The sequence below is a fragment of the Rhea pennata genome, chromosome 6 (genome assembly GCF_028389875.1).
Source record: "Rhea pennata isolate bPtePen1 chromosome 6, bPtePen1.pri, whole genome shotgun sequence".
Classification (NCBI taxonomy): Eukaryota; Metazoa; Chordata; class Aves; order Rheiformes; family Rheidae; genus Rhea; species Rhea pennata.
Genome location: NC_084668.1, coordinates 21,411,653 through 21,424,952, shown reverse-complemented (window position 1 = coordinate 21,424,952; position 13,300 = coordinate 21,411,653). Strand labels below are relative to the sequence as shown.

The 13,300-nt window shown below is 37.2% G+C and overlaps 1 protein-coding gene across 3 annotated transcripts in view; it reads right to left on the bottom strand.

Annotated features, from left to right (window-relative positions):
- The window catches only part of B3GALT1 (beta-1,3-galactosyltransferase 1), a 197,749-nt gene that overhangs the window by 58,149 nt on the left and 126,300 nt on the right, over positions 1–13,300 (bottom strand). Inside the window, exons 1-2 of one of the 3 annotated variants that reach the window (XM_062578586.1) lie at positions 6,359–6,464; positions 5,059–5,257 (exon numbers count right to left, since the gene is read on the bottom strand). The exons of the other annotated variants lie outside the window; for them this stretch is intronic. The gene's annotated coding sequence lies outside the window, so the exon portion shown is untranslated. Of the gene's footprint in view, positions 1–5,058; positions 5,258–6,358; positions 6,465–13,300 lie in introns of those variants that run through there. 3 annotated transcript variants of the gene reach the window in all.

Genomic DNA, 13,300 nt, shown 5'->3' with positions numbered 1-13,300 from the left:
AAACATTACTGATATAAAATTGGTTTCAGAACTACTCTGTTTATGCGGATACAAATATTAATCATCATTGTGCTTGTCATTTTCTTCAAACAAAATTTCTTTGGTTGCAGTAACTTGGACACAATTGCCATTTTTTCCTCCCACTGGCACTTCTTACAGAATTTCATTTCTCCATAGTAGATTATTTTGCTTCCCCTTCCCTCCCCCCCCCCCCCCCCAGTTCACTTAGTCCTTTTCTCATCTGAGTCTGTGTCTGAAATAAAAAAGATGTGAAATAATGTTTCTTTTAAGCAGGTATGAGATAAACTATCCAGTTTTCTTAAGCTCTCTATCTGTAAGAGTCAGTTTAAAATCTTAACTAAGGTCAGAGCAATGAAGAACTCTTTCCAACTTTTGTAGTTTAAAGATGGAAAGGAACTTTAATCCTTTTGCAAACATAGGATTATTCTGGGAATGAAACTTGGACTGGAATTTGCTATTTACTATTGCAGTTCTTTTGAAAATAAGCTTGCAATGCATAAGCTAATTGCTCTTAAATCCCTCTTAGAGAAGTAATGACCACTAATAAGACTGCCTTAAAGGATAACAGGATAACCCTTCAGCTCATTAAAACCCAGAAGATTATAGTGTCAGGAGTATCTTGATACTCATACAGAAGTGTTGTGTAATTATTTTGATCTATCTAGACTCAAAGAGAAGATAGACCAAGGGAAGGGAAAAGGCTGTGCCGCAGTCAATATTTACAGCAGTAAGTCTAAGTTATGTGCAACTTGGTTTATATATTTGATTTATATTCAGCCAAAACTGAGACTACCCTCTCAAACCACTTGATCACTTTTAATTCCCCAGAGGAATGCTTTTAGAAAAGACATCAATCAAGGACAAATGAATCTTACTGATCATTAAAATTGGGACTTTTTGCCCTGATACGGAGAGAGAAGGAATATGTATGTGCTACAGAGAAGAAAGCATTTTGTTAAAAATCTCCTGAGAGTCCTCAGCTGTTATGAACTAAACATTGTTAGCCCAAGCAGTAAGGCCAATTGAAGGTGCAGCAAAGACGAAAAGTGCTCAAAACTCAAGTGCTTCATCTTGTTTCTGTCCACTACAGAGGAGGGCATGCTTGTCTAAATGCTTCCTTGAGCTACATTCCCTGTATTTTTGGCTTCCCTGCTCTGTTCTAGCTTACTAAAGTAATATAAGATGAATGTGGAACAACTGTGGGACATATATGTCAAAAGAAAGGTCACAGTCTTCTGTATAAGTACAAATAGGAATAAATGCCCAGTATATTTATTGCTTTTTGAGCATCTATCAAGAGCTAAGGATCCAACAAGATTCCCGTGTAGAAAATTACTCTTGCCAAGGGATTGTTTCATCCCATTTTTTGTCAGCCAGATAGTTAGTTGCAAATGAGCTGAGCTTCATCATCTTAAGGTGTAAACTGAAACAAGTATAGTCTGCTCTCCATATGTACAATATGTATGAATTAGTCCAATGCATTCAGTTGCTAAAAACACCAACTTCCATTCTGTACATGAAATGAGAAATCTTAAATTTAAGCTGTAGGTATCATTATTTTGCATAATGGAAACCATTTGAAATAATTGCTTTGCCCTCATTTTTCACCTAAAAATATAAGTTAGAGTAAACTAGGAAGGCAATACTATAACCTGTGTAATTGATAAATGAATATAGTAGGAAGAGTCTGAGGGGGGCCTGGAGCTCAGAGTTCCCACCTCAACTTTGTGTGTCTCAAGTCGGGAGCAACTGCTCATACAGTGCATGTTGGCCATGTTTCAGCCCTCCTCTGCTGCCAGGACCAGGCTTGCTGGCAGTCACAGTACTGTCAAACTTTTCTAATAGAAAGTAATTACAGAATATTAGATAGTGCAATACAAAGAAGTTAATTCTCCTTTTTCCACCACAGAAGAACTGAATGGTCTGTTAAATAATGTTTTCTTTTCACTTTATGCATGTGTTCTTGCCCCAAAATGCTGCTACTGAGTTGTTGTGAATGCCTTTGCTTAACATCAAAGCTGAAATCAGCAGTTAGTAAGATCCTTCAGCTCTGTTTTGCTAATTTGTTGTCAACTAGTTTATTAAAAAAGAAACATAAAACTTAATTTAGCTGGTGGTTATTAACACCATTCAGCTAGTATCTTTTTGATTCTCATCTGCTACTTATGCTAAAATCCTTCAAAAAAATAAAATAAAGAGGCTCAGGGCGAACACTCTTTCTCCTTACACTAATTGTTCTTATTAAAATTCCATCCTCTTTTGGGGACGAAGAAGGAAGCATAAGGGCCTGAGGCAGGTTTTAACATTTTCGAGCCATGACTAAAAGCAGTTTAGATCAGTTGGCAAAGGCTGAGTAAATGCAGGGAAAACCAGAGGGAGGTGGTAATGAAAAGGAAACATACAGTAGCAGAAGAAATACAGTAGGGGATATGGTGAAAAAGAGCAAATGAAGGTGTAAAGGATCTTAGAAATTATTGAAACAGTATCAGTGAGAAATAGAACTAGAAGACAGTGAAAAACAGAAAGGGGCAGAACACATAGTAGGAAAAAAAAATGAGTGTTGATAATTTCCAGCAATAAAGACAGGAATCAAAGCATGGTGTTGTCCCTATATAGTGAGTATAGGCCCACCTGTAAATGAGATCAATTTGAAAACAACCAGCTCTGAATTCCTGATAATAATTTCTTTAGTCTAATGACAACCTTTTTAGAAGTATAATGGATTATGTTGTTTTTTCTTGGAGACTTTTTGAATTTGTATATATAAAACTTCTTCAGTCAGGTGCAAAATACTGGGAAGGAATAAATAAGAAGGCGCTAAGCAGAAGAGCTTGTGATAATGAATGATCTGTGGAATGGCTGTCAAGTTGCATCCTCCTAGTTAGTAACAGAAGTAAGAGGGGGGATGTGTAAGTAAACAACTCATTAAAACAGTGAAGATCACATTTAGGGCATATTCATTTTGTTTGGCCCTCTTTTATTCTCCACCAGACATTCAGCTTGCTCAAGAATTTATCACTCCAGAAGAACATTTCTAGTTTATGATTTATGTCATCTGTCTTTCACTGGCATTTGGGCTGTTCATTGACTCCATCAAAAAGGAAGGATGTAGGAACACCTGTGTCCTTGCCTCTGGGAACAGGCAGTCCAGTGCTCAAATTTTCCGGTATATTTAATCAAGCCAGAGTAGTTCAGTAAGGTGCGATAACCTTTATCTTCAGGTAAAGGGAAACGGGCTATGCCATGATCATACTTGCTGTACCTAAGATTGAGGACTGGCAAGTTGTTAATTAAGGACTAGAAACCTTAAAACTTTAATTTTTTTTAGAATGAAATCTGTTTTGCTATTCCTGTTATTTTCTATAACTGTTTTTGTAAATCTAGAATTGATCTGAAACATTAATTTTTTGATGGTATTGCTATTGGGAAACGTCATGTATTTCAGGAGGAATTTTATTCCTCAAAGATCTTGAATTTCATCCCTGTTACGCAATTTATAGTCTTAAAACGCTTAAAACGAATTTACCTAATTCTAAACCTTTTTATTTATTTATTTATTTTATGTCTTTAATAGAAAATGGCTTAAGATTTCAGGAAAAAGAATGTATCAGGCTGATCCTTCTTTGGAGTATTGTGTGTATGTCTGTGTGTGCATGAGAATATAAGGATTAAAGTTTGACTATAAATGTCCAATTCTTTTGTAGTGACTGCTATGTACTGGGAGGAAGTGGTTGCTCCTGTAGTTAGTAGCAGTGGTAGACTTTTAACCTCTTTGTTAAGTGGCTATTAGTTGCAAAGTTCATGTCACACTTCAGAAACTGAAGTTCTACTTTGTTTAAGTAATGACCAGGATCCGATCATGCTGCCTGCGATCGTTTGAATAAGTCTTTCGTAGTGCTGTGGTCAGCAGAACTCCTCACAGCTGAAGATCCTGAAGCTGGTGTTCCTCTGTATATAGTAAGTTTTCATCTGCTTTATACTGCAGCGACAGAGGCTGAATATATTTTAAATAGGGGCTTATTATTATTTTTTACAGTCTCATTTAAACTTTTGGGCTTGTCTACTCTACGCTTCCATCTTTTTTAATGTATTTCTATTTTCTCTATATTGCCTACATATACAGAATTTAGAGGAGACTTTGCTTCATAAAGCATCTGCTTTGGTTGCAGTCATTTTACTTATTTTATCATTATTGCATGAGATCTGTATTGAGCATATAATTTCACCCACTGCTTGCTCTGTACTCAGCTAAAACATGAATTCACTACCAAAACACCCTTCATTAAAGGAAAAAAAAAAAAAAAAAACACTTAAACATAAGGAAAAAGACAGGTAAAAATAACTCCTTATCCTTTGGAAAAATGCATTTTATTTTTCTTCCTAGTGGAAATGGTTCCTGTTAGAAATATTCTCAAGTTGTCTCTTTTCCGGCAATTTCTTACTCTCTCATGCATCTAATCTAAAATATCATTTTATTGCTTTGTGAAGCTGAACCAGAGACTTTTCAAAATCATTTAGAGGTTGTGAACAACATTCATCCTCCTATCAAATATTCATCATTAAACCATTACTATTTTACAATGCTGGAAATAAAAATAAGCTCTGCTGTGTGTTATGAATAAGTTCTTAAATCTTTATTAAAAAAATCTAGCAAAGTAATTAATATCTTTTTGAGAGTTTTTGAATAATTAGTTTGCAGCTTATCTTGATACATCTCAAATGTATAGAAAGAAATCTCTGCTGTTTCTGCAGTTTCAGTATCAGAAGTGTGATTCAGAAGTTGTTTATGTTAAAGGAGGAAACAGTATTTTTATCTATAATGAACTGAGAAGGTACATGAACTTCAGAGCATTGCTGCAGCGTGTTATAGCCTATAAAGGGAACTTACACATACAGTACAGTACATACATGCCTTGTCCCTGTTCAAGCCTTATTCTCATTATACAGAAAACCAAAGTAAACAGGTAATGATGCTATATTTAACTTTGCAGAAGACTAATTAGGTTGAGTCTATTACTCTGTCTATTGAGAACATACCCTTTCTGGTTAGCTGAGAGGCAGAGGCACCATAAATAGCACTTGGGTAGTCGCCCACAGCGCCCGGTGCTCTGATCGGGGGGCCGGACTGCAGGAAGCCGGGGCAGCTGCGCGTTGTTCCAGGTGTAGTTCTCCGGCTCTTCCTTCAGCTGCTCTTGAGTCTTGGAATCCTTCCCCCCTCCCTAGCTCCCTTCTAGAACTCAGATACCAATGAAGTAAATAAAAAACACAGCACTGAATTTCTTTTTCTGGCTTGGGATAATTAAATGTATACAAATACAAAACGTTTACGGTATATTCTGGGAGCAGAAATTACCTGATGTTCCTTCTGAGCATCACAGGCATTTCTGCTTGCGTTGTATCTTTCCCACAGTTTGTAGAACAGTGTTGTGTTTGAGTGGGCTTCCACTCAGGAAATAACTTCTGCTTATGTCAGACTGTCTTTTCAGATATGCCCAGTTTGACTCCTGCTCTTACTCGTTTTATAGTCTTAGTCCTAATTTTTGCCTAAAGCCTATCTACTTATTACTAATTCCTGTTTGAGCACCCTGTTATCAGTTGACACCTTATGCTTTATTAGCAAAATGCTTAATTTTTCTTCAGAAGAATTCGTTGCATACTTATCATAATGATAAAGGACTTCCCTTTCCCCAGTAGTTCAGTTCATTCTAAATTTCTGTCCACACCAATTCAGATTTCATGTCTCTACTCCTTGAGCTATCTGCATCAATTTAATTTTTATGTAGCAAAGCACTATACACATCTGTGCAGTTCTATAAATAAAAAGCAATAAGCTGACATATTTCACCTGTATCAAATGTATTTCATACCTTTTTCTGTTACCCTTGCTATTAAACTTCTATCTCCTTATTTCTATCATCTGTCTTTATTTCCCATGTCCTCTTCCCCTTTTCTGGCAATTGACAGTGTTCTCAGTGGCAGATGAGGCATAATTTACTGCCACTTCACTCCCTCTACCTCTTTGCTGATGGGGTGGCTCAGGCTTTGCAGGTAGCTGCTTTTTCCACTATGGCATATAAAATAAATTGCCTACAGCCATATATAAGTTTGCTCTCACCCATAAAATATTGTTTATTTCAAGCAGTGTGTCTACAGTCCTAGAGAGCTGTGGACCTGAGATTAAAATCTGTCTGTGCAGTGAAAAGCAATGCAAAAAAATGGAAAGTGACCATGGGCCAGTTAGGAGACTGTCAGGAGCTCACAGCTTTCAGTGATCTGATCAGGTGGCTTGTTACGTGCTAGCTATAGCAGCATCCGATAAGTGTTCAGTTATACTTACGCAAATAGACTGCCATATATTTATAAAAAATTCAGCTGGACATTTGTGTTGAAGTCTTTTTTTGAAAGTTCAAACTTTAGTTTGAAGTGTGGCCAGCCACCTGGCCACAATGGGTCTACCAGCACCGAAGACTAGTCTCTTAGCCTGGCCGATAGCTGCCTGTCTGGCACGTGAGGGAATCCCACTGGTAGCTCTAGGACACTCAGTATGTCACTTGCCTTTCCTCACGCTGCATATTCCTGCACCTCATCCCTTGGCTTGTGGCTTACTCGTGAGCGGTGCTGTACAGCCCCCAGTTCCTGTCCTTGCTCCCTGATCTCCTGCTCACAGTGCAGTCCCCTCAGGTTTCGATCCCTTGGCTTGTCTCTGGCAACACACGTGTTTCTCAAGGCATTGCATTCGATCCTCTCTGCAGTTTGGCTTAGGAGCATTTCACCAGGTATCTGTGAAACAAAGTAGGAAGTTGAGCAGAGACCTCAATGGCAGTTCCAGTATAAACCCAGACTTGCTGCTTATCTAGTCCTGTCAGTCTCCTCTGTCATTCCTTGCTAGTGTTTGTTCTTGCCTTTTTTTTTTTTTTTTTTTTTTAACTCGGGGCTTTAAGGCTTTTGTATAATTTTTAAGCCCTGTAAAGCCTGAGAGCCCAGTTCTTATTTACAACCAGAAGGTTAAGGCTTCGCTTTAAACACTTTTGATTGAAGGAGCTGGAATTCTGAGACAACTATCAAATGTTGTAAGATTTTTAATAGAATCACAAATGTTGGCAACAGTAGTCTGTTGCACCAAAGGAACAACTGGATTTATAAATCTAAGTTAAGAGTAATGAAGAAGTAAGGAAAAGTGAATGAATACCTTGGGTGTCAGCAGAAATAGTTGATATGTTTTGATTTTAATTTTATTTACATTTGACAAGATACAGGTAAAGGTAAAGCTGGGTTTTCAAATTTTTTTAAAATGTAAATATGCCATCATTAAAAGCAGATGGTATTTTATGAGAGGATGACAAAGTTAAACAAATTCCCAACAGTGAGGAGTAAACAGCATGCCCTTATGTGACAACAATCAGATCTGTATGGGAACTGGATCGTTTCTTGTATATTCATCCTTGTGTTTCTTATTTTTTGCTTTTCCAGAATATTAGCTAAAATCCTATGGATTTTATCTTACAGTTATACCACTGACATATTTTATAGCTATTATTAGTTCAAAGTACTGATACAATGTAGGAAGGCTTGTAGCTGAACTACAGTGTTCGGTGATTTTCAGGTTGTAAACCAACAGACTAGTCACTGGATGACTCAATTAATACAGAAAATTCTGGGTCAGCAGCTCTCAAAGGGAAGTGCCTGAAGTAAAGAACAGCGCTTGCATTCAGTTCCAATGCACAGGAATGTAATCCTATCAGCCAGGGGAGTCATTCAGATAGGTGAAAATAAAAGGCCTTTGTGTATATAAACGAAGTCAAGATTTTCATACTTCTAAGCCGTGTTGTGATTATAGCACCAGTGCTGCATATGAAGAAGTTTGCATTTGGCTGTTTAATCCCTATTTGTCCACCTTTGTTTAATCTTTCAGTAGTATATATATTTTTCACGTTGTTCCATAAATGCAGCAGTAACCTCTAGTCTCTTTAAAAACTTGAAATCCGTGTAGAAAACATTCTTTCAGCAGTGAAAGAACTTTCTCATACTCCTGAGTATTTGTCGCTTACCTTTTTACATTTGTTTTTGAAACTACACCAGGTCTAGCAGCTTGTGCTTTAAAAACTAGCAAGTGTTGATATAAGGACCCTTGCCAATGAGTTTTATTTTGTGCATTATGATTGTTTATGGTACATTTTACTAAGTTTGAAAACACAACATTCTTCCCTACCAAACTGTTCCTTCCTATTTGGCAAACTGTAGCTCTGTCTCACTCTACCACTGTTGTTGTTGTTATTTACAGAGCTGATTCCATAGGTTTTGCTCAAATTGATTCCCGGTGATTATGTAGGACAGCAGAATTCAGCCTTCGATTTTTTATGTCCGTTTTTGAAAAAATTGAGTCTTATGCAATCATGTTGTCTGTTTTTTCCTGATATTTAATTGTGTATTCAAAAAAAATTTAACCATTATTTTTGCCTAGTAAATTCAGCCAAATGTGAAAGAGTGATAGATTTCCTAGAGATTGCACATATGCTTTGTGAAAATCATCAGCACGAGTAAAGAGACCAAAATTAACTGCCCTGCTCGGGAGAGTGACAAGCTCAGGGCAGTCTCTATTCCCTCCGGTGGCAGGAGCCGGCTGGCAAAGGGGAGTGAGCGGTACTGAGCGGCAGCGGCTCCTGCGGGGCCGCCGGACAGCTGGGGAGGTTGCCTTTCAGGGTGGTGTTCCTCTGGTATTTGTACAGCGAGTAGGTTATGGAGCATCACCTATTGTATCAGCGTGTCTCTGGGAATGCTGGCCTTTCTTTTTAGTTATTTCTGTTACATTGTCTGAATGGCTCATATAGAGCATTTGTGGTTTAAGGTGTAATTATTACTTCACCTGAGAAAGTATCTCTTAAAAGTATTTAGGGAACTCAACCTAGAATGCAATTTTAAATGAGAAGAACTTTAGCAGGCTTAATTATGCGTTATTCATACATACTTTTTTCCCCACTGATCTCTGTGTGGATAAAACAAAGTGTGCTTGGAGGAACTGAAGAGAAATAGTGTATGTATGTTAATTTGAAGGTCAAGAATAACTTGTCTGCAATACTACTTTGAATTGTGAGCCTTTGTCACTGTCTGTGATACCAGCTGAATCTGTGACATTTTTCAGTTTAACAAGTGGAGCCAGTGACATAATGTGCAACAAAACATGGCAGTATACAGTATAGGGAGTAGCAGCATATGGCATCAGTACGGATGCAGTGCTCAGACTTGTCCTGAGAAATGTATATCTAAAGGTTCTGATTATTCAGGTTTCTCTGTGATACTAGGATTGTATGGGCACCATACAAGCTTGTCTTCTGCAGGACTGAAATGTAAGACCAGAATCTAAACAAAGAGAAAGTGTGAAACACCACTAGAGGAAACCTTAGTTTAGTGCTTTTTTTGCTTTAGGACTTTGATAATAATTTGGTGATTAGTTTTTTTCTTCTTATTTGATCTAGCATTTATTGTATGCTTGTTTTGTGTAACAGCGTGCTATATTGCTGATTGTTACTCATATTGGGCTTTTCACTTCCTATTTTTTTGGAAGCTGTTTGAGTTCTAAATAGTAGCAATCATCTGTTGGATAATAGGAATCTATGGACTGTAATTAAATGTAGCTACAGTATATGTACTTAAATACTAACTAAATGACACTGACTCTGTGATTGCTATCTGAGTGATCTTCACTAGATTCAGTTCATGAATAGATTCTGTCCATACAAGACTTTGTCACATTTCTGATTCTTTTCTTGCATAAAAATATCTAAGAAACTCCTTTCAAAGAGAATTTCTGTCTTAAAGCCCTTACAACATTAAAAAAAACCAAAAAAACAAAAAAAAAAAAAAAAAAAACTTTTTGAAGGAGTTACCTTCCAGCCTTGGAAATGTTATTTCGTATTACTCTTGTGTTAGTTTGCCAAGTGTTTCATTAGTTTCTTGGGGACTTTGCTAATAAGAACATGCTGGATGTGACACAGAAAACAAGATTATATGTAAGGTTCCCAGAACTTCTCATTATAAGAGTTTGCATTCAGTTGCTAAGAGCTTAGACAAACTTTTGAAGTATTTTGGCTGAAATGTGGGTTTGCATTATGATACAGTCTCTAATTATGTGAGAGCACACTATTCTATCCAGCTCATTCCCTGCCTGCCTAATTCAGGTCACAAGATGGACAGTGCTCATTTAATTGGCAGTTATCCACTATGCCATTTAAAAGTGGGATTAATTCAGTTTGTGGCCCCTTGCCTCTGCCACAACATTCAGATCTCTCTTAACACAACATTATTCATTTCCTCCTAAAAGTGATGGGCTCCACTGAAACTGTAGTATCTTAGAGTTCACAAACACTAGTGTCTCCGTTTTATAATACTCCTGTGAAATAAGTGGATATTATCATCTCCATTTTACAACATGATAATAAGGCAAGTAGTACATCCTCAAAAACACAGACCAGTGTGGATGTCTAATGTGAAATGACCATCTCCTTAATTGTGAAAGTATCTGTCTTTAATGTTTGTCAGGAGTTAGAGTTTTTAAAAGTAGCAAGTCTATTGATTTCACTTGGAGCTATGAATTGTTAAAACTTGAGCAAAGCTAATCCTTGGTGCCTCAGACCGAGTGCTCAGAGCACGCAGTGGCTGCTTGTGAAAGTTTCCCTGACGTGGCTTGCCTTGGACCCTGCAAGAATCCAGGGCAGAGCTAGGAAGAGAAGTCAGTTCTCTGCTCTGCTTTCTTAAATATAAGCTCTTTGCCTCATTTCAGTTTCTGCAACAGAGGAAAATGGTTTTACAGACAACAGGGTCATTGTCTACACAGCTGCTTTTCACCCTCTGAACATCATCTTTCACATTTGCTACAGTGACTGATGCTATATTTCAGAGAGGAGTAGGAGTTTGTAAGACAGATGCTGAATTGTGTTTCATTTCCTGTTATCCCTGTAAAAGAAACAGCCTTATTTAAGTAGCATTTTAATCTCTCTCACAATAAGTATTCTAGAACTTAGCTTAAAACTTCCATTGGCATTTTTGCTTCTGTCATTTTCAAAATGCACCTGCTTGGTTTCCGCTTCAGCGTACCCAATTGCAGCTCAGGGCTTTTGTTTGTTTTAAAAATATTTTGATATTACAAGTCCACAGTGAGACACATTCCTATTCAATGTAATGATACATTTCAGAAATCTTCTCTGACAATGATAGTTTTTCCCAGCCTGCAGTCTTTAGGGAACATATCTCCAGCGAGAAAGTGCTTTCATAGCGGAAGCTGGGAATTTGACTGAATTGACTTACTTTGTGCCATTCTTTTAAGGCCCGATTCTCAAATGATTACTTTCTTTAATGTCATTATAATAGAAGTTATTTTTAAAGGTAACTACCTACATAAATTGCTGAGGAAGAAGATAGGGATTGTGAATACATCTATTAAAAAAAATAATATGAGAAACCCACTCTTTTTGGAAATGCAGAGACAAGAACTTCTCAAAACTGAAACATACACAACTTGATAAGGTGGACAAGCCTGCTCTGGGGACTCAAAGTCCGCATGCACTGGCTTTGGTCATGAAGCTGCTTTAATAGCTTCTGACCATGTGGTCCTGCCCTCAGATGGTAGAAAATAACCCTCCAACTCTACTGATTCAACTATCAATATAGCATAAAACCCATAATGTCATGAACTAGTGAAAACAGTCTTTTTGGAGAGTTATTTATAACCCAGGTCAATTCAGTGGTGTGATTTAGAGCAGAACTCCACAAGCAGTTATTGTAATGGATAGGAAAGTCAGGAACTTCTTAAGCCGGCTTTTTGCAGAAGGCCATTGATTGTGGAATTACGAGTCAAGGATTGCAGTTTGACACCTAATTAACATCCTAAGTCTTGTCCACCTGCATGGTTAGTAATAAATGCTGTCAGTTCAGGTCAGGATTATAATGTTGTCAAATCCATATCTTCTTAGACAGGAGCTGTGTTTATGGCAGCACTACTGAGCCATTTTGCTCAGCTTTTATGCCTAGAATAGGAAAGGATGGCGATCACTGAATAAATTCACAGGCAGAATGCTGTTTTTTCCAGCCAAACAGCATATTAAATTAAGAACATGTACATTTAAGAACATGAAACTGTATGTCCAGGATATTAATTCAATATAAATTAAGCTCTAGGAGAATTTGTTAAAAACAGAATGAAGAATTGTTTATGCACTGTCACTGGGACCATGTGGAAATGTGGTCAGTTGTGACCCAACTGAAGAGAAATCTCACTCGCAAGATAAAAGCAAGTGATGATTTTTTTGTGTGTTTTGTTTTTTAAATATCTGTATGACATACATGTAATTCATCTTGCAAAGTCTTATAAGAGTCAGGAATCAGGCTGTATGCAATAGCTACTTCGTTATAAATGACAATACCCTCGGAGGCATGAGCCGTGATCACGAAGAGAATACTACGTACCTTGCAGGTAAATATCCTTTTGAGCCATATTGCCTTAAAACCTAACATTTCGTTATTAGTAAGTGAGCACAGTGGATGGATAGAAAGACTTCAGAAATTACCTTTTTTAAAACAAAAAACAAGGCCAATCCTTATTGGGTATGATTGGCTAATTTGCTTTGTTCATCTGTATCTCATGTCGCCTTTGGCAATCTTCTAGGGCTGATACATTCACCTCCAGGTCACCAGGTGAAGGGATTACCTTAAATAAGTACAAACTATCCTCTAAACATTAAATATCAGTAGGGAGCAAGGACTAGAGATGCCTGAAGTTTTGGGCAGAATGAATTGTTTTTTCCCCTTTTTGTTTAGATGGCAGAATTATAATTGGTAGCATATTAAACCTATATAGAAACAGGGAACAGACCAGAAAATCGTATCTCAAACTGCATCCTCAAGAAAGTATTTTACTAACACTATCTTCCAGTCTATTATGCAAAAATCCTTCTACTTTTGAATTTTGTACAATTCTTCAGTTTTATAAAACTTTGCCTTTCTATTCTGTATTCATCCTGTCATACTAATAAAAACATACCCTTAATAAATAAATATATACATATATATAAAAAAAACCCACCTCCTTGCACTTTTTATTCCACTCCTATCTGGAAGTGAATAGGGGAAGAGAGCCCTAATGACTCTTTCTCAGTAACAACCTTCATGAGACTTCCTCAAGACTATAATCAAATGAAGAGTTTGGTCCTGCTGAGCAGCTGTCAGTAAGATGACTTTAAATTAACATTAAATGTCTGACGGCAAATGTTTTCTAAATCTGAATAAG